We start from the raw sequence: 25,996 nt of genomic DNA on the forward strand, positions 1-25,996 counted from the left end.
ACATGACTTTTACTTGGCTCATGAAATCTACAAAATGGCCATCGACAAGTGTTTTCTGTACTCGGAGGTTCATTCATTTGTTGGTCTCACAATTACGTATCTATGGTTTTGCATATTTCTGTAATTTCTATAATTTCTAGTTGAGATTTTAGCAGCTTGATAAGCAGGAGTTAGTTTACATTATTAGGTAAAGACGTTTATGTAAGAAGGCAATATTTTAACTACTGCTGCCCAAGTTGCATAATAGTTATAGTAATGTTTTTTAAGGGTGTGATAGTACACAGAGGAGTACTGAAAACCTCCGGCACAGTGGACTCCTGGTTGAGGAAAACGGCTGCAAATACTTGAGACGTTTTCTACTTTGGAGATATTTTGCGAAGTAGTTTTGCGATATATTCTCCATCAAACTCTTTCCATAATCTACACTTAGAAGAAAAAAAAATAGGGAAAAAGATTCTATGAAGAACTTGGTTTTGTTTCCCCGGCATATCGATAGCTGCCCAAAAACTGGATGTCAAGTAAGCCTGAGGGAACAGTGTAGTAGAAATGAGAAATACTGCCACCTGCAGGCGACCTTTATTTTTGGGAAATATGTGGTACAATTATGCATCAGCGTGAAAAAAAATAAAATAGGGATTCGTTTTTTTGGTCCTTTTTGCATAAATTCTTGTGACCACAGAATCACAAATAAGCGGATTGACCAGCTAACAGAAATAAACGTCGCCCCTGGATCGGTGGCTTTATGAACGCTAGCCAACAGTTTCACTTGGCAATGCACAAATTGCCTGTGAAACTTGATATTTCAGCTTCACAAGCTGCATTGTTTACATTATTAGATTTTTAGAATATGAATCTGTAAATATTGAATTATTTGGTCCTGATACCAAAAACATCCCCCCCCCCATCTTCTCTTTAACAAATGGGGGGGAGAAAAAGGGAATATTTTTATGACACATCTACTAATGAACATCTTTGGATATTTAATGACCTTATCTAAAATTAAATATTTATATTCAATTCAAAAATAAGAAATACACAACATCCCCTTCTTTGAATTCTAATCCTACAGGGTAACTTTTAACTCTTTTGTTGAACCTCCATGAAGGTCTGCTCGGGGGCGGGGGATATTCTCTCTGATATTTCTAGACATCTACTCTGAGGCGTTAACAGACATGATAAATGTGACGCAGACGTTATTTTTGGACTGATGCCTCGGCTCTCTAAAGAGAGAAACCTGACTCTATCTAGACACGCTCTTTAACAAATACCCGCGTTTCTGACAAATCACACCGGGGAGCAGAATCGGCTTCGCAGTCCTATTTTCCGCCACATAACAAAACAGGACATACACAGGAATATATCATCCAGCCCTCCTCACTTTCCATTTCCTCTGTGCGTTTGGGAAAGGGGAGGGCATTTAAATGTGGTGTGACTGCCTATTGTGCTGCCCATCATCTTTTCACAGCCCCTCCTCATTCCCTGCCTCTCCAGTCTACTCAGTGCATGCCATTAGCCTTCATTTGGGGAGAAAAGGGAGGCATGGAGGGCTGGAGAGGTGAGGAGAGGGCTGACGCCAAAACACCGGCCTGATTTCTATCTCTGCGAGCTCAGACGGCGGCGGCGGCGGCAGACTCCTGCTCTCCTGCAGCCAGCAGGGAAAAGGATGAAGGCTGTAATGTGGCAGCACAGACCCGATGCTCGTCATAATCCTCTCCCTATCTGCACAGCTTTGGGGCTTTTCAGACAGAATACCTGCCACTTTTCATTCCGTTACTCCACACGCCCACACGGCCTCAGCCACGCTGTCTCATTATTTCCCAGAGTGCCTTGATTCCGTTGGAGTCGATAAGCCGTCCCAGTGGTGAGGCCCAAGCAGATGGGGGTGGTGGGGGGAGGGGGGCGTATCGGTGCAGTCACCTGTGAACGAGACTTCCTTAACAATGTATGTAGGACAGGTGGAAATGGAGTAGTTACTCTTGGTACCACAGTTTGCAGAGGTTGGTAATGACTTTTTCTTTGTCAAACTTTAATGTTTGCGTTCTCTTTTCGAAAATCAACTTTGTGTGTTTGTGTGTGTGTGGTTTGTGGCAGAAGAAATGTAAAAGCACGCACTGCTTACTAAAGCAGAAGTCGCGTATTGACCAAAAGTGAAGAGCCATGCAAGATTTCAGAACATTTGCCTGGAATCGGTTTGCATTCAGAGTAAAAATTTATTTTCTCAGTTATGACAAGATACTTCTTTTTTTTTTTTTTTTTCCCCTTACAACTCGTTTAAAAAAATGTTTTCACAGCAGAAAATCCAATAAAAAAATAAGTTTATGAAGGAGTGGAAAGGTCTGTTGAATTTTATTTTATGTTTTCTTGGATTTAGTTGCGTATCTAAGTGTGTTTTCACTCTGGTACATTTGGTTCAATTGAGCACAGCATCATTTTCATCTGGTGAGCTTCTCTTTCACACTGCCACTGTGTCAAACAAACTAAATCCTTGGAAAAAACATTTTCCCCTCCTTGCCTGTGGCACTGTGCCGAGAACCACCGAAGGAAACGACCTCTGAGAAAAGGTTTCCTCCGTCATAAAATGTAAAGAAAACACGTGGATTCGAACGGCACCAGAGTCCACTTCACCCGAACAGAGACCTGACTAACCTGCGTTTTCCACACTAACTCTTTATTTCTCAGTATTCTAAGCTTTCCACCACTTTCCCCGACCCTTCTGATGTTTGGCACACAAACGCTGTCACACGGGACAACGAAAGTCCGTTGAAGTGGCCAAATGTATGACGGGAAGCGGCGTTTTAATATTGTAACTGCACAAATATTCAATTCTATCGGCTGTTTTCAAGAACAGTTGCAGGTTTTATTGAAAACCTGCAACTGTAATACGGCATGGCGTGCAGCAGGGGTCCGGTCCCAGAGAGCCACAATCCTGAAACATTTAGATGCATCTCATCTCCAACATATCTGAATCAAAGTTACCAGGCGTCCTCAGAGCTGCGCGACGCGCCGATGGTGCAGCTGTATTGGAGCAGCTGTATTGGAGCAGCTAAACGTTGCAGGTGTCGTAGCTCTCCGGGTCCGGACTCGGTCAGCCCGAGTGTAGAGAAGCATCCCTGCAGAATACGGATTTGAGGAAGTTGGAATTGAGGTGGTGGAAAGTAACCGAGCAAAGATCCTGTGGGACTTCCAGATAGATGAAGAGAAAGTGGTCGTGGCCAATCAACCGGACATTTTGATCGTTGATGAGCAGCTGAAAGAGAAACACGAGAAAGTGGAGACAGATAGAGAACTCTAAAGAGTCCTAGAAAATTCAAAAAGTTAAGTGTTAAAGGTTTATCTAGAGATTTTAGACTAAAAACTATTGAACACATTGTATAAAATTGGCTTTAACAACTTATTTGCTACATGTCATCAGGCTTGTTGGCTAAAGTCGTCTCACTAATGAGGCAAAGACTAACGAATAATGGTTTATTTTGGGGTAAAAAGCCATAAGTTATTTATTTATTTTTTTCCTTTTCGTAACCACATCATTTCCTTTTCGCCTCGGCACCCAGTCTACAGACACACTGATACCTTGTACAGCCTCAAAGGTTGCTTTGACTGCTCTATTCTACATTCAGACCCCAACCTAACAAATGATTCAGGAGCGACACGGGGAGTTTGCAGCAGACGGGCTGAGTGGGTCAAGGTCTCCAGTGAGACGCTTGTAGTAATTTCGATGAAGCCATTGGAACAGCAGCACCTTTTGTGTCTGTTTGACAGTAAAGGCACTTTGGACTTCAAGTTTCTCCAGACACATTAGCTTGACCTCACCCATTTTTCCTCTTTAAGGTTGATTTTTGCTGTTACTTCCAGGACACATATTGGTCAGTGTTTGCCTACTAAGGACTACTGTATAATAATAATAATCGAGAGAATAAAATGATGGACTTATTGCTGATTAAGCTTCTTTTCATGTCTTAAACCTCCTTTTCTTTCAACTTCAGCCTTCATTTCTTCTGGTTTTTCCATTAATTTGTGCCATTGGTTGTGGTCTTCCATGATTCATATTAATGCAAGTGTTCAGTTCAGCGTTGGCCTTTTACTGAACTTCACTCTAATAGCACAACCCCTTTTCAGTCCAGATATTTTGGGACTGTGGGGGGAAATAAAAAGATTTCTTCCTGGACATTTTCTTTTTTCACAACTTGTTGTGGAAAAATAATGCTTCAAGGTTTTCTCATCACATTACTTTCTTTTATTTTTTTTCTGAACTTTTGCATAGTTCAGAAAAATTGGAAGCTGTTCTTTTTTTTTTTTCTTTAACCTTCATATTTTTCCTTTTTTATTGACAAGACTTTCAAAAGCTGCCTCGTTGCTGACAGTATTTTATTCTAAAAACAAGCACATCAGGGAAGTTGTTTGAAAAAGTCTTAAATCTCAGTTTGTCTCTGCTTCGTTTATTTAACCGCTAAGAGAAGCCCAAGCGCTAAACGACTCCAGTCCCTCAAGTGTCGGAGACTACTAATGTCACATAAAATATTGGGTCTAAATGTGCAGAACTCAAAGTGAAGTCCTACCCTTACAGTCTGCTTTAATGGTTTGATGCACTCAAACAAAAATGCCCTAAAAGATCCGGTTGATGTCGACTACAAAGAAATCCGTGGCAGAAAATGACTCTGCTCGTATCAAAGAGCTGAACGGATCATTGGAAGCAAAAGCTGCACAGTGTTCTTTTTTGTCATCCAACTTTCCGACTTCTGGCGAGCTTCAAAAGGTTGTTGGGGTTTTTTTTTCCCGCTCTCACAAATGTTTGACTTGATTTGTAAATGATTGTAAGGCCCCTTGAAGCCCAAGATCTGCTTTGCTGTGTTGTGTGCAACACTAAATGTGAACTGAAGTGAACCGTACTGAGCCTTCCTTATCCAAATCAGTCAAGTCTTGCATTTTTTATTGCTTTTCTCTCTTTCTTCCAAACACTGGATGATAGAAGTCTTCAGGCCAGCCCTTATTTTGAAGGAGACTTTTGTTTACAGAGACTTCATGATTAATTTTTTGTTTCTGTTTTGTTTATCTATTTTGGATATTTAAAATATCTTCCAGTTCCAGTGTTAAATGTTAATCAGATTTTAAAGTTCATTGATCTGTAAGAATGTATTGGTCTCAACACAACAATATTATCGTTTATCGCAATAACTTCTGGGACAATTTATCATCCAGAAAATGTGTTATGTTGACGGACCTAATTGTGTTAATAGTTGAGATTGTAACGCCGTAACTTCCTGGAGGAACTGGCTATTGGTCCCTCCATATTGCCCAGTGGTCTTCATCGTCTTCCTCTAAATGTTGTTTTAAGCTCCTGTTTTCCCGTGAGATCAGATGGGGATCATGACACTTTCACAAACGGTTTTTGTTGCAGATATACCGGGATAAATACTTTGTACTTAAAGTTTAAACTGTCAACTTCTACAAAGATCCGTAATTCAACATGACCCAATGTCTGGGTTCGGCATTGACTCACGTTTTGGTTGTGGCTCAAACACCAACTAAAGCTCAACACTGAAACCTCTGTGGTGGCCTCCATATTGTATCCAGGTGATGAGTTGCATCATATCCCCCCATTTTATGCTAAAGTGTTTGAAGTGAGACACGTCGCTGATGCAACATGCTGCAGCCAATACAATTGCTGAGGGGTACATGAGTTCACCTTTCAGCCCTTTCAACCTAAACCAGGCTCATCGTTCTCTCACCTTTCATTTCTGTCTGCAAGGAAATAAGTTTCACTTTCGCATATTGATAAGGTATATTAATTATCACTGTTTTTATGTATTTTTACAAAGATTTTTTGACAAAAATGTGCACAACTAACGAAGAGCTGTTTGACTGATTGGAACGGTTGCGACTGGTCCTTTTATGTTCTTGCCCATAAAAGCTCTAGAATGGCTGAAATAAGATATGAGAGGCGTCTGCTGGAAGCCGGGGCTCGGTGACCTCTGACCTCTGCCTGCATCAGTGGGTGGCCTCAGATCAGTGCTGTCAGGCCTGTGGAGCTGAAATAAAAACGTATCAGAGCGGGCTCTTTTCTCTCATCCTGAGACTGTCGAATCTCTATGTACAGAAATACCAATTCCCTTATATACTCTGCTTCTGTAGTATTTGTATGGATTAGAAGGTAATTCATGGATAAGAAGGTAATTCCCACTCAATAAAGTAGTGAAGTGTGTAAAAAAAAAAAAAAAAAAAAAAAAAAAAATCCCCCAAAACTGACGGTTGGAAATTGGGCAGTGTTTTTTTGTTGTTGTTTATTTTAATGGAAGCACTTAGCTTTCATTAAAATAAATTCAATTTAATATAAGTTAAGTACATCATATGTTTTCAAAGTTAGCAAAAGTGTTAACATTGAAAGCAGCTGTAAATGAGCTCAAAACAGCTCTGCCAGTTTCCAGCATTGCTAAATTCTAGACAAACCGTAAATTTATCTTGACGAGCATATTTAGGGGAAGCTACGCGGACTAAATGTTTTCATAGTTAGCAAAAGCTTTGAAAGAAAAATTAGCTCTACTATTAGCATAAATTTGCCACCAGCAGCACATTTCTTTTTTTTTTTAGCTGCTAAAAAAACAAAGAAAATCGGGATACGTTTTCTCGCAAAGATTTAGTTTGAAGGCGTAGACGGTGGTGTCGGGCCGGATCAGGAGCCGTGTGGAAGTGAGGCGTGAACGGCTGACATTGAGGTCATGCTGTTCCAGCTGAGCTATTAAAGGCTTGAACTCTGAACCAGAGCAGTGCCCTGTCAGTCAGCCCTCCACCAGGGTGACATGACCCTGAAAATTGACTCTGATGTCTCTGGGCCTTCTGTGTCTGCATGTCTGTTTTACCACCCTTTGATCCCCTCAGCTGTTTTGCTGACTCTCACTGTTGCAGGTTTCTTTAAAAGAAAATTGTCATAGTATAGTTCTTTGTTATACATCTACAAAGCAGCACAAACGATTTCAGATGCTGGATGTCTTTCATCAGTTCAACCAAGGCGTCACAGAATTGTGAAGTGGAAGGAAAATTATGTATGGTTTGCAAAAACCATTTCTTTTAAAAAGAATGAAGTTTTAAATGGATTTCTATTGAACTCTTTTTGGTCGATACTTCGGTGGAACCACATTTTACAGCATTTACAGCTGCAGGTGTTTTAGGACGTCTCTCTGCACTTTGTACTTCTACAAATGGACATCTTTGGCCATTTTTCTAACACAATCTGTTGTAGATCCTGTTGGATGTTTTTGGTTGCTGTTCCAGTGTCCAACACGTTTTCTTTTAATCTATCTTATCAACTCTGACCACCATTTTTCATATTGGGGTTTAATGTGCAGCGTTTAAGTTCTTTTACACCGGGACAGCTTTGGGGACTCGATTGAATTTGGTATTCAGTCGCTCATTTAACTTGCTCCAGTTTTTTTTGCCAAATACTTTTGAAAGAAACGGTGATGCAAAGCCGAACTTATGCAGGTTGGATGTTTTCTATTTTTACTGTAGTGTTGAAACTAGCCAGTCCAGTATGAACAGCAGATACGGTGATTCCTTTTATATTTATGAGGTGACTGCACCTATTCTGGGAAAAAAAGCTAGAGAAAGCACTGAACCATGGCGTCCTTTAGTTATACTCTTACACAGATGCCTCCTTTCTTTTGTTCGTTGGATAGTCCGTTCTGATTTTCCGTTTAAAAGGAACCTCACCAAGGTTCCTTCAGAAGCGAACGGAGTCCCAGGTTTTTTCGACTGGGCGCAGAGTTGACTTGTCTGTAAATTTTGGCCTATTTTATTAATACAGTCTCAGACTTAATTGAAAATAAGCATGTCAGTGATCATTCCTTGTTGCGTGAAGAGTTTCTTTTTCGTCTTCTTCTGTCCGACAGTTTTCAATTCATGTCTTTACAAGAGACAGACGAGTTTGACTTACGATTCCAGAGATTCTGGAATGGATGCCCCCAGTTCAGCTCAAGAAACTTTAACTTTATTAATTACTCCATATGCCAAACTTTGAAGGAAAGTTTGGTTTCCAACCAATTTTTTAAAAGTATATATTTATTTTCATTTGTAAAAGCTTCTCAAACCCCTGTCTGCCCACCTTTTCAGAGTTGCTTTCGACCCACAATTACTGGAACATTGACCAACATATTCAATGTGTGTTGACCATTTTGGTGATGGCACTCGACAAAATGTAATGTTTGTTACTGGTTTCTCAATTGGTGACTGCATGATGTTTTTATTTGTGTATTTTCATGATGTAAGGCACTTTGAACTGAAATGTGCAATACAGATAATTAAAATCCCAGTAAAACTGAAATAGTCCAAACAGTGTGAATCCATTTTATTTTATTTTATTTTATTTTTTACATGGCACCATGCGCTCTTCCTTTCTCCTCATACAGTGTCGGACTCGGCAGTGCTTGCACAGGGTTACACACTAATCTTGTGTGAACAGTGGCACAATAAACCACTGTTGCATGTTTGGTTTTGAGTTTTACCGCAGCAGAAAACGTTTGTTCTGACAGCAGAGAGCTCTTGTAAGTTGGATCCGGACCTCGTTGTGAAACCACAGCATAAATACATGTAGCAACATTGTTGGTCATGTTGCGTTTGTGATTTAGCAAGAAATGACAAGATTAACACCCGACGCTCTGGGGAGAAATAATACAAAAGTCATTTCACTGCACAGCGGCTGTTACTAAGACGCTCCCGTCTCACTTCTCCTTTTTCTTTCTTTCGCTGTTAAAATCTGCTGGGCCGTCTCCAGACCGCTTCCGATTCGAGCTCGGACACGTCTTCGAATGCGCCACCACAAGCATTAGCCTACCTTTGTCTTGTCTGATTACTGTTTATGGTAATTTGACTGTAGCGTAGGCCAGGTGGTCTTTGATGCAGCTCACCTGTGCTCTGTAGGATTTCACAGTTAATTAACGGCCAGCCGGTGTTTTCGTTTTTCTCTTTCTGTAGGAGGCGTGGCTTTCTGTTCCAATGGCTGGAAACCAACAACAGAGAGGAAACTTTTGCATCACAACCTTAAACCAAAAATGGACTTAAGGGGTTCTAAAAAAAATGGAGGTTGATCAGAAAGACCCAACAACTCAGTACGTTGTGTGAAGAATATCTTGGTATTGGATTGAAGTTAACAGATTGGCCCTCTTGGTTGACCTTAAGGTCAAACTGTGGCAAGGAAATATAGAGTTGTATGTCTTTTAATATGTACTTTTGTTGCTTTATTTTAGGGTTTTTTTTCCAGAACAAAACTCCAAATTGTTTAAATTTGTGTCCCAGTTAAGTTGAAAGTGGTATGTAATGAAACACAATAACTCTGGATGTTTTAAAGTCAACTCTGCCAAGAAAACCTGGTTTGGCCTTGAAATATGAATTTTTACTGGTTTTTATCATTTCTCCAGAGTAAAGTTTTATGATTTGAGGCTTGGGAAATTTAACTACAGGGAACAATTAGATTTGCAATTTTGAGCTAAGTGTGGTAATGTCTGACCTTCCAGAATTAAGCTTATATTTGGTTATGTAAAAGATAAAAAGGTTAGATTTTATTTTATTTTTTTAAGTATTTTTTTGTTTGTTTTTACATTAAAACATTCAAAAAAGATTCACTTCACTGGTTTAGTCCTTTAATTTCCTCTTATATCAGAGTTTAAACCTGGTCTGGTTTTCTATGTCAAACAAGAAAATACTTTTTCCTGAACGGGTCATTAATTTTAGATATGCCTAGAGGCGCCACTGCATCGTACTGGATCTTTTGAAATGGAGAATTGGTTGGACTCTTGTATGTTTTCGGTGCAGTAGTGACCCTCCTTCACTGAACTGAACCGTCTTGAGGTTTCCCACACACCTGAAGGAAATCCTCTCTCGCTCTGCGTACCTCCGGGTTGTCCCGTTGGATCTCTCTGTAAGCGCCGGAGGAATCTCTAAGGAGAGGACGGCGACTCTGTTGCCCCCGTTGTTCTGACCTTGGGTAACAAAATGATGGACCTTTTTATTTTGAGGTTCAGCAGCAGTATCAGAAGTGGCTCTGAGCTTCACATCAGACCCCTTCTTTTTACTTTTCAAGTCAGGTGTAGCCTCGGGTCACCTGGCAGAGATCTCTGCCGTCAAGAAAAGAGGACCGGGTGTGTTCGGTCGTAACTCCTGAGGTCTGAAGTTGGTGTCTTTTTGAAGTGTTTCTCAGAGCAGATTGGTTCTTTTACGCATCATGTTTCTGTTTTGTTTTGTTTTTTCTTTTATGCTGGTTTAAGCCAACCCGTCTCATCTGACAACAGCTTTCTGTTTTCTTATCAATAATACAAACTTAAATGGTAGAGATGTTTCGATCCGATACTAATATCTGTATTGGTCCCGATATTTGGGGGGGCAGACACTCTACGGAGAAAATCCATTTTGGCCGCTTATATCTGTATCCTCATTCGTTCAGACATGACCCAAAGCTCATGACCATAGATGAGGGTGGGAACGTAGATCGATCTGTAAATCAAGAACTTTGCTCTTTGACTCAGCTCTCTCTGTACAGAGGGTCAAGGGATTCTTAATTTCCAAGCCAATTTGTGCAGTTCTGTACATAGATTAAACCAGTTTGAGAGCCAGGCCAATAAGATGGATTTATTTTTTTTTTTTTAAAGAGTCAATCTCGTCACCGCTGCAGTGAAACGTACGTTGGGGAGGAGGAACAACCAAAAGGCTGAAGCGTGCTGGCAGCAAGGAAGGAGGGGGGCGGGTCGGAGAGGGAGCTGGGAGAGATGCAAGGGAGGTCCAGATGTAGAGCTGGGCTGTAAAAACACATAGAGCCCGTCTGCAGCTGGAGCCAAGCAGATGTGACTTTTAGTGAGCGTTTGACTGGAAAAGGAAACTGGTTAATAGGTGGATGTAAAGTGTCTCCATGTGAGCAGAAACTGCATGACTGAATATGACTCGTCGTAATGACCAGCCTTTAGCTTTAGCTTTAGCTTAGCGCCGTTGATCTTGAAACTGGTCCTTCTTTCTTTATTTACGTTTTTTTATTTTGCATCAACAATAAACTATTTATAAGACAATAAATAATGGAGTACGTGGACTGAATCCGGCTTTCGGAGCTCAGATAGGGTGCTTGTGTGTGTGTGTGTGTGTGTGTGTGTGTGCGCGTGACTCCGTCCACAGGCATGTTGTCTGCTGCTTCACGAGGTAAAGTGGATGCAGTGTGTCACTGAGATTTATGAGGTTTCTTCCCGATAGTGTTGGGCACAATGGAGTTAAAAATAACCTTCCACTTTATTAGATGTGTCCTAAAAAGCCAGACTAGAGGGGCCGAAGTTAAGTTTCTTTCTCTTGAAGATTCTCCTCCTGAAACTCCGGCTGAAAATAGAGAAGTACAGACAAGTTTTTTTTTTTTATACATTTACACCTTTTTTTAATTAGGTGTCTTCCTAATTATGCCTTCCTTATACCTTCAAAACTGCTCTTTGTGCTTCATGGCATCAGTTCAACAAGGTGTTAGAAACTCTGTTGCGATCTGGTAACCATGGAGACCATTGAAGTACAATAAACTCAAACAGAAAAATTACCAAGACTTCCATTTGATATTATGTCTGTCTATATATCTATCTATATATCTATAGATATATATATATAATTTTTAGTCAGTGTCATTAAGAGCCACAGTGGAAAAACCAAAGAGCCACTCGAGGGTCCGGAGCCGCAGGTTGCAGACCCCGAGTTACAAAATACTTGGTTTGTGCTAAAGGATCCTTTTGATGCTTAGTTTGAACTTTGGGAAGTCACTTTGATCACAATGATGAAATTTAATGACCCATGTGTAAGGCATCAATAAAGTGCCAGAAAATAATCCTATAAATAGTCTAAAAATAAATATTCAAGGCTAGTTTATCCAGGAAAAGAGATTTAAAATCTCATTTACAAGGATGACCTGGGCAAGACTTGATCACGCAGGAGGAGGATCGGTTTGAATCCCCGTCTAGCAACCTGCTCCTCAGAAACCATTGTAATGCCTCGTATGGTCTCCATTTCAATCTGCTGACAAATTGGCTTCAATTTTTAACTGCGTTCGCCGTAGCTTAGCCAGATCTGCCGCCTCACGGTTCATTAGCTGGAATATAAAACCGGAGCGATCGTAATTCATGCCAAACACGCTGATAATGTGTCTGAAATGCTTCCTTCAAATTTCCATAAATATTAATGTGTTGTTGTGATGGGATCGGGGATTGGGCTCTGGCTGACTTTCCAGGACTGCGATGTGGAGGGAGGCAGAGCGGGAGGGAGGAGTGGTGGGTGCTTAAACGCAGGGGGCAAACAGAGGTCACAACAGGGATGCTGTTGAAATCACCAAACACCTCCCCCACTCCACACACACACACACACGCACGTCTCCTCCCCAGCCATCAGCACTTTAGGAAATCGGGGAACCAGAGAGACAGTAATGACTGGATCTGATTCACAGCTGCACAGGGCCTGTTAGCAGAGTGTAGCTAATTTAACAGCAAGTATTAAAAAAAACACATGCAAACTGACTGGTGGCCTGTTTTAAAGTCTGATTTTTTTATTTTATTTTTGTCATTAACGTGGGTTAGTTACTGCACTGATAAAATAATTGATTTATTTTATTTATTTTTTTTCAATTGAAGGCAGAAATCTTATTCATTTCAGTTGCTTGGATTAACTTTCCTAAAATGTCTTTGTTCTGATTCTTTTGGCACAAACAAAAGAATCAGTGTTATGCATCTTACAGGCTCTTGGAGTCATTTTATAGCATAATAAAATGTTACAAAATGATAACTAAAATTAGTTGTCTTAAAACCACTATTTTTAGTTGTTCTAAAAATATTTTATATATCAACTGTGACTTAAAAGAAATTTGACTCTGTAATTTGAAATTAGACCTCTGTATCTTTATGAAGCTCCTGCTCTCTCTGAAACTCCGCCTTCAGGAAGTCATCATAACATGGACCCTCTGTTAATCCTTTGACAAAGTTTTTACCACTGTTTCACTGAGAAGTAGCTCTTAAAATGAGCTCACCTGATGTGGATTGCCATCAGGCGTTTGCTAATTACTGCTAGCTAGTCTGAAGGAGCTGATTGGTGGAGGGCTGCTCTCTCTGGAAACTGGTGGGCTAAAGCTAGCTTCCCACACCGGAACGTGCCGCGAATGCTCAGGGTAGTTAGATGAGCAGTTTTCCTGTAAAGGTAAGTTGTTTCTCCACCGTCAACAGATTGAGCAGCGCATACACTTGCATGATTGACGGCGCCAAGCCCCTCCTCCTGGCCAAGCAGTCCATTTTTGTAGGCAGCAGGCTAATGTTTTTGTTTTTTTTTTACAAATTATCTGCCTCATGTCACAACATGACAGTTTTAGCAAATATGTAAAAATAACATTGTTTATAAAAGGTAAAAACTGCAGCTTTAAAACTTTGAGATGTAAAAAGCAAACTTGTAGGGTTTTTTTTCCTCTTTCATACTAGTCACTCTTTCAGTCGTTGCAGTTTTTCTGTTCCATCCTCCCTCCCCTCTTAAATAAGCTATGCAAAGTATTTCTCTTGGCTGCAGGATCCGAATTCTGTACGAGTTCGATTACTGTGGACGGAGCATGTGCAATCATATTACCTTTTGGCACACGATACGCAAAAGATAAACATAAAAAAAAAAAAAAATGCATCTCTCCTTCCAAGTCGTGAGCTGTGAGAGTCAAAGGCCCATTACAGAGGGGTCACTCTGAGGTAACTGGCTGAGTGGGGCCAGGCTCAGACCAGCTCTATATCATCCATATCTGTGTGTCTGTCGGAGCCTGCAGGCCCTGACCTGATGAAGTGTAAAGTGATAGCAGAGTGTAAGAGCAACTTGGAAATCAGGATTCAGAGTTTCTGCAGCGGGCTTTAAACACTGCGCCAGGAGGTGAATTATTATGCAGACCCAGCTTAATGACTGACCAGCAGAGATCAGAGATTAAAGCTGGAAGGATTCCCGACTGGTGCTAGAGAAGATGAAGCAGAATCAGGGCGGGACATTCTGAAAATTGTGTTGCATGATGGAGGATTTTTTTTTTTTTTTTTACTCCATCATGCTGAAATGTTCACTTTGAAATTCTCTCAGGACCCAGCCTGACATGTTTTTATTTTGGGGTTTTTTGCAGTTTTTTATTTTTTAATCGAGATTTTATGTGATGGTCCAATGCAAAGAGTGACGTAATTAGGGAGAGGAAAGACAAAGATGCAAGCATTTCAAAATATAAACCGCCCCAACAGCATGATGCTGCCACCACCCTGTTTCTGTGTGTGGATGGGGTTTCTAAAGAGATGTCCAGTGTTGGTAATAGCCCTACAAAATACTAACAATTATGTGAGTAATGGATCATTTGATCGATTATTCTGACGATTAATCAATTAATCAGATTTTTTTTAAATGTCCTGATTTAGAAAAAAAAAGAAGCTTAAAGTTAAGCTAGAAAAAGAAGTGTGTGAGAAAATGTTAGTAAAAACAACAATTTGGTCCCCTTTTTTAAATAAGAAAACATTTTATTTCTTAAAGTGGAATAGGACTCAGACATCACTTTTAGTCTCAAGGTTGAAGTAAGAAAATTGCTTTTTTTTAAGTGCAAAGACAGCTGAGAAATAAAATGTTTCACATTAGCTTTTAAAAATTAAAATGCTTCCACCACTCTGCTTCTGCGTGTGGATGGGGTTTTTAAAGTGATGTCCAGAGTTAGCTGTAGCCCTACAAAATACTAACACTTATTTTAGTAATCGATTATTCAACCGATTAATCGGATAAAGAAACCATTTTTAAAAAATCTTAATTTCTTTTAAAAGAAATGCATTAAAAGATGCTAATAAACAAGTCGGTTCCTTTTTTAAATAAGAAAATTCATTTACTGGACACTCAATCATTTGTAGGAAAGAGAACATGCAGCTAAAAGTATCTTCTAACATTAACATGTGAAACGCTCGGTCCATTCTGTCTGAATTAACAGCAGTACAGTGCAAGGTGGATTTTTTTTTTTTTTCCTTTTAAATAACTGATTAATAATCACCTAGCGAAAAATGTTTAATTAGAGATACAGAATTTTAACCAGGTGAAGCTAAAACAATCACTTGAAGATTGGGTAGAAAATATTTACAGACAAAAGTAATTTTTTTATTTATTATTATCTTAAATGCATAATGTGCTAATTTTTGTGCAGTTTTTGCTTAATTACTGCGTCAGGTATGTTTTTCTTTCAGCAAATGGCCTTTTTTTGAGCCTGTACACTCCAGATAACGATTACTAAATTAGCTGATTGTTTCAGCAATCCATTCATCGTGATTAATCGTTTCAGCCCTAGTGTTCTGAACACACGCCACCCAGTTCAACGTTGTTGTCGTCTGTCCAGACCACCTGCTTGCTGCTACATTTAAACAGCTCCTGTTTTTTTTTTTTTAAAACAATGGTTTACTTCTTTTCTCTCTTTCTTAAATCCATTTTCTTTTAAGTCTTCGCATTGTCGAACTTCTACTTCACAATGAATCAAGCTCAATGTTCTTTTGATTTGTCACATAAACATATGTTTATTTGCGGTTCTACTGTGCTAAAATGGGGAAGGTTTGAGGGGGAGGAGGAGGAAATCCATTTATGAGGCATCAGAAAAAACAATCTCAGTATAACTAGATGTCTAACAGCTGAGCCCCTTCTTTGTACCTCTGAGTAAGACGGAGCGGGTTTATCTCGGTAGAAGCTGAGGAGTGGGTTAAACAACATATCAGGCGTCTGAAAAATGGATCACATGGGAAACGGATGCCTGGAATCACATGATGATCACACTTGATTCCTACCAGACGGGCGGGTTTTTTTCTTTTGGTTTTTTTCCCCTCCTTTCATTTTGCTCTCCTTGCAAAGCAAATGCAGTTCAAAATAACTCATTCTTGTGGCTGATAAGTCACTGATGTCAGTTTATGATGGGTTAAAGTAAAAAACCAAACATTTTCCCACTTTAATGTGGACACGGTGCGTTTGTGTAGCAGGTTTACATCTTGTTCTCGTCTAGAAACCGGAAGATTCCAGGAGAGCTAAAGGACTTTTAGTGGGTCAGTGGAGGGGAGGCTGGAAAAAAAACACCACTGGGAGGGAAGTATGCACCCCCTGCCAATCTGACCTTTGACCTGGCAGAATGTCACCCTCAGGGCCAAGCTCACTTCTGTTTAGGGACAATGCTGTGGATTCTCATTGAGCTGTGGCTTTTTGCTCCTTTACAACCCCCTGCCACTCTGCATTTTCTTTCTTTTTTTTTATTAACGCTCCCTCCGTCGCCGCATAAAAACTTCTCACAACGCGGGAGGTGGGGGCCTTTGTAGCTCCTTACAAGACTGAATTGGGGAAACATTCTCCCTCTTTGAAAACTCCCTCTTTCATTCTTTTATTTCTTTTTTTTTCTGCTTGGTTAGCCCTCTGACATTCTGCCACCTGTTTCCAGCACAAACCCATGTATTTATCTCTGAATTATTAACTAAGAGCCCACAAAGTGTCTGCCACTCAGTGACATGTCCTGACTTCATGGAGGGGAAGAAGTGAGGGAGGTGTGCGGGTGGGGGTGGGGGCTGGTTTCCTTGGCAACAAGGGGGCTTCTTTATAACGTAGCCGGTGTCTCCCATCTGTGTTCTGCTGGAGCGAAATATTACAGGATTATTAGATGGATGCATGATTGATGTCGCATTTGGTGCTGGGGATGGACAGACGGTGCAAATCCTGCACTTTTCACCTTGTGCATTTTCCCCAATGCTGGGGCAGGACAGGGTTTGTAATGTTGTTAGCAGTTTGCAGAGGATTCCCTTCTTCTTTTTTTTTTTTTTTTTTACGTCTTATGAACAAAGCCGTGAGTTTGATGAGGAGAAATCCAAAGGATTAGGAAGTAGTAACTCAGAAACTGAAAAGTCGCCTGCGATGTTGCAATCAGATATTTTGAGGGAAATATCTGTAAATAACAGGGTTATATCTGTAAACCTTTGACTTGTCAGTTCCAAATTTACTGAAGTTTAGGTTCTTTCAAAGAACTTTTTTTTTCTTTTTTTTTAAATATATATATAATTTTTTATTTTTATTTTTTTTTTTGCCCAGTGTGCATTTGAAAATTGAAACAGTTTGGACAAATGTTTATCCGAAATGCTTCTGTTTCCTTGTGACGGGGTTCTCTTATGTTTTAGTCGGACATAATGACTAGTCCAAGTCGGAGATCATTTTTAGAGGATTTTTATTCGGATTTGGGTCAACAGTCTCACCTCCAGCGTGAGTCTAAGCACAGACTGACTGCCTGTGGCACAGAGCCCTGCTTTTAAAGCCACAGGCTCCGCCCACAGACACTCCAAACAATCAAGAACTAAACGATTACTTCCAACTCAAATAAACTCTTAAAGTATACAAAATAATAAGAATAAGAATAATAACAATAACAGAAATAAATAAATAAACTTGTAAACAAAAATACAATACACAATTTAATAGAAAACACCTGGTACTAATCAGATGACATCAGGCAGTCATCATGTGACTGCCTCCATCAAGCCACCATCTAGAAAAAAAAAACCTACTTCATGACGGCTCCTCCGTCACACCACCCCTCTCCTCTCCAAGGTTGGCGAAATTCGGCAACCTAGAAAGAAAGTCTGCCACTTTATTAAGTCTTCCACTCCTATGACAGATGGTAAATTTGTAAGGTTGCAAGGACAAGTACCACCTAGTCAGACGATGGTTACGGTCCTTCATAGTGTTGATCCAGGTCAGGGCACGATGGTCTGTCTCCAAATCAAATTCTCTGCCCAGCAGATAATACTTGAGGCTTTCCAGAGCCCATTTAATGGCCAGGCCTTCTTTTTCCACCACAGAATACCTCACCTCCCGAGGTAGCAGCTATGCTCAGGTAGAGTATGGGTTGTTCCTCCCCAGGATCTCCTTGAGCCAGGACAGCTCCTAAGCCAACTGTGGATGCATCTACCTGGACCAAAAATTTCTTACTGAAATCAGGACTTCTGAGGACAGGAGATGAACATAGATGAGCTTTCAGGGTGTTAAAAGAAGCTTCACACTCCTTAGTCCATACAACAGGATTCTTCTGGTCTTTAGTTGTCAAACTAGTGAGTGGAGAAGCAAGTGTAGCAAAATGAGGCACAAACCTTCGATACCAACCAGCTAGTCCCAGGAATGACCGCACTTCCTTCTTGGTTTGAGGACGAGGGCACTTTTGGATCGCTTCTATTTTGTCCATCTGTGGTCGCACCTCTCCTCTCCCCAGCTGGTAACCCAGGTATCTGGTCTCCTGTTGTGCCCAAACACACTTTGAGATGTTAAGTGTCAATCCTGCTCCTTCAATCTTTTCCAACACTCTTGCTAGATGTAAAACATGCTCCTCCCAGCTATTGCTGTAAATGATTACATCATCAAGATAAGCCGCGCTGTAGTCTTCACTTCCTCGCAGTACTTTATCCATTAGCCGCTGGAAGGTGGCTGGAGCACCATGGAGGCCGAATGGCATGACGGTAAACTGAAAAAGACCAGAAGGTGCAAACGCGTATACTGCCTGCTTGACTCCAGTGGAACTTGCCAGTACCCTTTACAGAGGTCCAGGGTGGTAATAAACTTAGCTTGTCCAATTCTTTCCAGCAGTTCATCTACCCTGGGCATGGGATAAGCATCAAACTCTGAAACTGCATTAAGCTTTCTAAAATCAATACAAATCCGCAGTGAGCCATCTTTCTTGCACACAATGACCACTGGGCTGCACCATTCAGAGTTTGAAGATTCAATGATACCTGACCTGAGCATGGTCTCAACTTCATCTTGCAGCTGTCCCACCAACTGCTGTGGGACTCTATATGGACGCTGTCGAATTGGCTGCTTGTCTTTCAGTCGGATTGCATGTTCAATCAAGGTGGTCCGGCCTGGATTAGGAGAAAAGAGAGGAGACAATTTCTGGAAGATCTGCTGCAGTTGTGAGGCTTGGTGTGAGGTTAAGTGGCTGAGATTGGGAGTTGAATGTTCAGCCATCACTGCAATGCCGGGAACCTCTTCTTCTTCCTCCTCTACTGGCTTCAACAGGCATGATGTTTCTGGAACTGGACATAATGGTTCCTTCCACTCCTTTAGCAAGTTCACATGGTAAACCTGTGTAGCTTTCTTTTTATCAGGATGGTAGACTTCATAGGTGGTGGGTCCTAGCTGTCGGCTGATGGTATAGGGCCCTTGCCACTTTGCCAAAAGCTTGCTGGTGGATGAAGGCAGGAGAAGCAACACCTTTTGTCCAGGAGTCAAGACCCTTTGCCGTGCCTGCTGGTCATACCACCTCTTTTGCTTCTGCTGGGCCTGCAGCAGGTTCTTTTCAGCTTCTCCCTGGTACTCAGCAAGTCGATCTCTCATCTGCAGCACGTACTGGACCACACCTTTGGCACTGGATGAGGTCTCTGATGCATCCCAGCTTTTCCTCAGCAGGTCTAATGGTCCCTGAACATCCCACCCATACAGAAGTTCAAATGGGGAGAACCCGGTTGATGCTTGTGGTACCTCACGATAGGCGAAGAGAAGAAATGGTAACCAGCGGTCCCAATCTCTGCCAGTGTCATCCACAAACTTCTGCAGCATCCTCTTCAGTGTCTGGTTGAACCTTTCGACCAGTCCATCCGTTTGCGGGTGGTAAGGTGTCGTCCTGATGGCTGAGATCCCAAGCTGTTTATGAAAGAGTTTTAGGAGATTAGAGGTGAAATTAGTTCCCTGGTCTGTCAAAATCTGATCTGGGATTCCAACTCTTGAAAACAGCTGGACCAGGACTCGAACTATTGCAGGAGCAGTAATGGTATGCAGTGGAAAAGCCTCTGGAAATCTGGTAGCATAGTCACATACTACCAGGATGTACTGATGACCACGCCCACTCTTCACTAGGGGTCCAACAATATCCATTGCAACCTTACGAAAAGGAGTGGAGACGACAGGTAGTGGCTGGAGGAGCGCCCGATCTGATTTCCGAGCAGGACGAGTCTTCTGGCATGTGGGGCAAGAAGCACACAATGCATTAATGTCATTGTACATTGACGGCCAGAAAAAATGTGAGCTGATGCGCATAAATGTTTTGTGGCGCCCCAAGTGCCCTGCCCATGGAATGGTGTGTGCCAAATGCATGACTAGTGCCCTACAGCAAGTTGGAACTACCAACCGTTGTTTTTCATTACAAGCATACAATACACCATCCTTTATCACAAAAGTTTCTCTTCCTCTCCACTTAGCATTAGTTTTTTCCTCCACTCTGTCAAATAAAGGTTGTAAAGACACATCCTGTTTCTGTAAAGTAGCAATATTTTCAGGTATTTTCCACATGTCATCTACTGTTAAATCTGTTGACACATTTCCACTCAGCATTAACTTTTTCTCAAATTTTTTCTGCTTTCTGGATTTTCTAGGCCTCTTTGGAATCTCAAACAAACTCTCATCAAAATCAGGTAGGGACTCAACTTGTTCTTTGGCCTGAGAACGAGTAATCACAGGACAAGAAACTTTGCCAACTTTGCCCCCCTCAGTTTGTACCTCTTCCAAAAGATGAAACATCACAGGTAAATCAGTACCCAAAATGATATCAAAAGGTAGATTTTCCACCACACCAACAGTCAGCAAATATGGTTGATCATCAATAATGACAGTCACTTCTGCTTTTGGATAAACATGACAATCTCCATGCACACACAGAATCTCAGTTTTCTTTTCATAGTTCACACATCCAACAGGTACAAGACTCTTTTTTATAAGTGATGTGGAACTACCACTGTCTATTAATGCAGTCACCCGCTGTCCATTCACCATCACAGTTTTATGAGTTCTAGTTTCAAAGTTTTTGACTGCAGCATGATTTTCCACTCTAGGTGCATAGCAGGACCCAGTAAACTTAGTCCTCTTTATTGGGCACACTGAAGCCTTGTGGCCCAGCTGCTGACAATAATAGCAAATCAATGGCTTACCATTAGATGGTGGATTCAGAGAACTGGTGGTACCTTTAACCTCTTGGCTTGGGTCTCTGGCATAACGTTGATGTCCAGGGTGAACAGGTCGCGGTACAGGGTTGGAGAAACGTGCTGCTCCTCCTCGCCGTGCGTTCATGTACTGTAGAGCCAACTTTGCAGCAGTCAGACCATCCGTAGGTTCATGTTCCTTCACCCAGGTCCTTACATCAGAGGGCAGAATGCTCAGCAGTTGTTCCTGGATGATGAGCTCCCCGATGTCCTCCTTGGAATGCTGGTCCGGCCGGATCCATCGTCGGTAGAGACCTCTAAGGCGGTGGTAGGTTTCTGTAGGGGTTTCACCAGCAGGTATACTTGTTGCTCTGAACTTCTGTCTGTATGTCTCAGGTGAGATGTCAAACTTTGTTAACAAAGCAGTTTTCAAGTCCATGTAGCAGTGAGCACGATCCTCATCCATGGCAGCATAGGCCTCCAGCGCTTTCCCAGAAAGGAGTGGAATGAGACGACACGCCCATTCACTCTCTGGCCACCTCCAGGTCTTGGCAATGCGCTCAAACCGCAACAGATAGTTTTCAAGGTCTTCTCCTAATTGATAAGGGGGAATTTTTGGATCAGTGGTGTAACTTACTGACTGTGGTTGACGGCTTTGACCACCATCATCATCATCATCATCATCATCGTCATCACTTTGCTCTGCACCAACTCCTGACTGAAGGTGAGGACGTAGTACTTGCTGTGGTTGCTGCAGGGACACCCTCAGATTTCGCAGTTCCTTCAGGAGCCCTTTCTCTCGCTTTTGCTGACCTGCCATAAAGTCCTTCATCAAAGTGAGAAACTCACTGCCAGATGCACTTGATCCACTGGGGCCAGGCTTTGGTTCACCTTCCTCATCTGATCCCTCTGTCGTTGGCATGCTTTCCCATGCTTTGTCAGTCACCTGTTCTTCCATCTTTAATTGTGATCGAAGACCAGATCTTTGCTTCACCAAACGAGATCCTCTTTTCCGGCTTGACATAATCCCACTTCTGACACCATATGTGACGGGGTTCTCTTATGTTTTAGTCGGACATAATGACTAGTCCAAGTCGGAGATCATTTTTAGAGGATTTTTATTCGGATTTGGGTCAACAGTCTCACCTCCAGCGTGAGTCTAAGCACAGACTGACTGCCTGTGGCACAGAGCCCTGCTTTTAAAGCCACAGGCTCCGCCCACAGACACTCCAAACAATCAAGAACTAAACGATTACTTCCAACTCAAATAAACTCTTAAAGTATACAAAATAATAAGAATAAGAATAATAACAATAACAGAAATAAATAAATAAACTTGTAAACAAAAATACAATACACAATTTAATAGAAAACACCTGGTACTAATCAGATGACATCAGGCAGTCATCATGTGACTGCCTCCATCAAGCCACCATCTAGAAAAAAAAAACCTACTTCATGACGGCTCCTCCGTCACATTCCTAATTAAGTGGAGCGTTGTAGAGCTCTCTCTCTCAGTAAAATCTTCCAGCTGATTGGACGGGGTTATATTTTGAAATGAAGAACTGGATGTCTCACTTACTGTTTTAGCTCAGTTTCTTCTTTTTTTGCACACCTGAAAATGTTTGTGCATTTTATCAGAATATATTCAGTTAATGTCTTCAAGATCCACTCGACAAAAAAAAAAAAAATCTCGTTTTCTGCACTTCTGTAGAAAATGCTTTGCTTCCCCACCCTGAAATCAACTCGTCAGGTTCCTGTGACCTGACGGTTTCGATGGAAACGATGTTGAGGTGGAGTTCAAAGTTCAGGGAGAGTCGTCACCGCGGGCTCACAGGAAGCTGGGTCGTGGGCGGTCAGGGGGCTTTTAGATGTGTACAGCAGGGAGGACTCTCGAACGAGCCAAAGCGACAGTCGGGTCAGACGAGCCGGCTCGGTGTGAGCCGGAGCGCAGCTGAGAGGTGGGAGGGTAAGGGGCTTCCTTTTGTAGCCATGAAGAGCAGAAGCAGCGTTTTGAAGTGGATACAGGCGCTTACTGAGAGCCTCGGGAGCAGAACGGGCGGAGGCGGGGCGCAGCCTGGAGGAATGTAATCTGAAGCTAGCGACGGGGGCCTGGCCAAAAAGGGAGTAACGGCAGCAAAGACGGTTGTTTTTCATCCGTCTGCAAGCTGATAAATGATAAAACGACTCAACGTTTCAGAGTTCAAACCGAGCGTTGACCCCTCCAATGCATCCGCTTGAGTTTGACTGCGTTTTCTAAGGAAGCCGTAGCACAGGGCACGGCTTTATTACTCGAGGATCCATCCCGAGAGCCGCAAAGTCTCTGCCCTCTTTTTGCTCCTCTACTGTAAATCTTTACGGTCAGAGATCACAACGCCTGCAGGCACTTCCAATGAAAAAGTCTCTGAAAATACAAGTGCTTTTGTTGAACATGTCAAAGGGGGGGATGGCCAGTCCCAACAGATAACTTTCCAGGCAGTGCTATCAGTGGCTCACTTGATTAGTGCATTGAAGTTCGATTTATAAGATCTGCAACTATGTTTAGTCTCCCATGAATCAACATCCTTATTGTATTCTTCACGATTTCCTGGGCATTGTTGGAGTTTCTAAACACTAACGACTTCCTAACCCGTCTAATGTTCTTTCTGTTTTCTTTTTCCCCAAGGAGTCCAGAGGGTTATCAGCAATGCTCCTCATTTATAATGTTCAAAGATGAAAAAGACTTATCTGGTATGTGCTACCACAGTAGGAAAGCTCTCATGTCCTCGGTTCTAAAGGCTTTCGCTCTCCTTTGTAGTGACTCTGTTGTTGCGAAGCAGCGATGGAAGCATCTGGCAGACGCCTCGGGCCGCGGCGGTTCAGTGAAAGTAGATCTGTGAGGAGAGGGAGCTCCATCATGGGTTGAGTTGGGAGGCGAGGGGGGGAATCTTCCACTTTGTTTTTCTCCACAAAGTGACAACCACTCGGGACCCACCGGTACAGAACACGTTTGGTTTGGTTTTGTTTTGTTTTTATTGCTGGGCAGACTTGAGCCATTCCAGAACAAGGACTAAGCCAAAGTTTGAAGGCGGTGGGTCTGTTTTAAAGTCTGTGGCCACGGAGCGTTGAGGGTTCACCGCTGGAGCTAACCCACTTTTTAAAAGTGGACATGAAAACTAGGGGTGCAAAGACGCGTGAAACCGACGCGCCACGCACGACGTGCAACATTTAAATGCGGATACGCTGGAAATTCGAGTTAGTGGTGCCGTCAAGGGAATCACCATGATCTTTGATTATCAAGGATTATAAACCTCAGTATCTCCACGCTCAGCGGTCCCACAGCGGGTATACAATGCTGTTCTCAGCCAAGCGTGATCCAATTAGCGCTGTGGGCATCGAGTGGAGAGTGACTCTAATGCTCACACGTCTTGGAGAGTATGGATCTTGAGTATGGATAAGAAATTCCCTGGAGTTGCAACTGTCTGTGACCTCTTTGCCAAAGGGTTATTGGGGTAGTTAAACCAGAGTGTTGTTATGTACTCAAGCCTGGTGCTCATCACTCATTTATGCAGCTTCACTATAAAAAAACAGAAACGCATGTTGTTGTTTTTTTTCCATTCTGGACTAATTGGCTTCATGTATTTTCTGACCGCTGACCTCGCCAGGACAGTCTTTTGCTTTGTTTTTGCAATAATTGGTTATTTTTGAAATATGTTAGAACCATGTAATCCATGTTTTGAAATGCAATTTTCAGCCTCCTTGACAGAACACCATGTTTCCCCTGACACTTCTCTTATGCTAACTTTATTGGCGCTTCACATAATTGACCTGTTTGTTTTGAGGATTTCGGTTCTTTGGACGTGAAATCGGGAAGTCATTTTAATTAGCGGCTAATTTAGCCGCGTGTTTTTATAGTTATTCCAGACAATTTGCCTGCTCATGATTGTGCCCCGTTTTGCATAGTAAGCTGAATAATAAAGGAATCATAACAACATGGATTGTATTGGATTTTATTTAGAAAAATGTTGATTCCCTTGAGCTATGTTAGCTTAGCTTTGATTAGCATAAAATTTAGACAGAAGAAAATCACTGCAGTGTTTATATTTGGGAGGTGGAGGAGATTAGAAAAACTTAAGTGTGATGTGTGTGTAATCTTCTCATAGTTTAAGTTTTATGGTTTTAGATTTCTTTGCTGCTTTTTACTGTCCACATTTAACTATTGCTGTTGCTAACTATTCAAACTGCTACATTATGAATAAAAGGATGGACCCAAATTTAGCGCGACTTTTTCTGAAGTTATTGCCATTAGGCAATTATTACTATGCAATAACGCACGCAATGTTCTTATCTTAATCTTGTCAAAGAGCAGCACATGCATTCGCCCTCTCCAGCAGTGTGTGTTACTTTCCTTCCTCATATTCAGTTCATTTCTCTCATGACTCTGTAGTGCCCCAGCTGTCAATTCTTATCTTAAATCTTCTCTGCGGCGCGTACAGGAGCAGAAACACGTTTGACACAAATGTTCTTAACACCTCTTCATTAACACTGAAGCAGTTCATCAAAAAAGGACTGAGGGCAGATTTGACAGCATGATTTATGGAATTTTTCTTCACTTTTTTATGTCTAGTAACCCACACCCTTTTATAGTTACTGTCTGTGCTAAATCACTTTTGAGATTCCTGAACACTCATTATGTGGAAGAGTCTAGGACTGCCGTACTTTGAGCTGTATTACATATTCATATTACAGAAAGCAAACAGGGAAACTAACAAAATGGAAAATATATTTTCCATTTTGTCTTGTTTCCAGGTCTGGAAATAAGACAAGGGATGATTGACAGCGCTAAGACCTGCCCCCTGGCTCTGATTGGCTGTTTCTAGGTGGCACTGGGAGAAGGCAGACAGCTCCATTTCTTTTTTCACACAATGTCAGTCTCAGACCATATGACATAATGACGGTTTCAATAAATGTAAACCTTTTACTTTTTCGTAAAAGACATTCAAAAAGGGTGAAAAAAATGTAAACCATTTCTTCTGTTTACATTTTTTAAATCACGTGACTTA

At 41.6% G+C, this 25,996-nt stretch overlaps 1 protein-coding gene across 1 annotated transcript in view; it reads left to right on the plus strand.

The window, feature by feature from the left end:
* nxn (nucleoredoxin) overlaps positions 1-25,996 on the plus strand; it is a 71,689-nt gene that overhangs the window by 29,559 nt on the left and 16,134 nt on the right. The window lies entirely within an intron of this gene.

This window comes from Gambusia affinis, linkage group LG06 (assembly GCF_019740435.1).
Source record: "Gambusia affinis linkage group LG06, SWU_Gaff_1.0, whole genome shotgun sequence".
Lineage (NCBI taxonomy): Eukaryota > Metazoa > Chordata > Actinopteri > Cyprinodontiformes > Poeciliidae > Gambusia > Gambusia affinis.